An 845-nucleotide genomic window follows, 5' to 3' on the forward strand; every position below is an offset into this window, starting at 1 on the left:
ACCATAATTTTTTCCATAAAAGGCTTCTATGCATTTTTGATACTTTCTCAATTAAAAAAATACATTTTCTGAGTAAATGTATTAGCCTAAAGGTTTTTAGTTGCTTGTTGCAGGTCAAATTTCTCTTTCTTTTTCTTTTGGTTCACCAACCATTATTTATTCTAACAACAAAAGTGCATTTGGGACTTTCTATGTGAATGAGCACTTCATTAAAAATAAACAGAATTTTGTCTCAACTTTCCAATTATAATAGATTTTATTTCATTTCTATTTTTTTCAATTGCACTGATTAGGATTCCAGTACAGTCCTAAATAGGATGGATAATTGGCAGCATTTTCCCTTGCTTCTGGTCCAATTAAAAATTATTTCAATAAATGTGACATTCTTGATATTTTTTCTTTTTTTAACAATAAATGTCCTTTTTAGGTTAAGCAGTTTCCTGCTATTCTTAGTTTGCTAAGAGTGTTTATCATACATATATTACCTCGAAGTTTATCAAATGAATTGCATGTGCATGCACTAAAGAAGAGCTCTCGTATCAGTATTACTGTCCTTTAATCTGTAAATGTGGTAAGTTACAGTAAATACTAATCATAAATACTAATCAAATTGATGAATTCAGTTAATTATCTAATTGAAGTCTGTAACTCTGAAGGGTTCTTTCCATCATATGATTTCTCAAAAAACTACTTCAAATTCAGATTAGAGTTGGATTATACATTGAAGAGTGAGAAGGCTCATATTATGTTTGTTTATATTATCTACTGTGTGTGTATGTGTGTGTGTATATATATTTTTTTCTGCTTTATTATCATTTTTGCTTTCATTGTGTTGCTTTTTGGCT

The 845-nt window shown here is 28.8% G+C and overlaps 1 protein-coding gene across 3 annotated transcripts in view; it reads left to right on the forward strand.

The window, feature by feature from the left end:
* FSTL5 (follistatin-like 5) overlaps positions 1 to 845 on the forward strand; it is a 920996-nt gene that overhangs the window by 52448 nt on the left and 867703 nt on the right. The gene's annotated exons all lie outside the window — the stretch shown is intronic.

The sequence above is a fragment of the Propithecus coquereli genome, unplaced genomic scaffold, assembly GCF_000956105.1.
Source record: "Propithecus coquereli isolate 6110/MARCELLA unplaced genomic scaffold, Pcoq_1.0 Scaffold332, whole genome shotgun sequence".
Classification (NCBI taxonomy): Eukaryota; Metazoa; Chordata; class Mammalia; order Primates; family Indriidae; genus Propithecus; species Propithecus coquereli.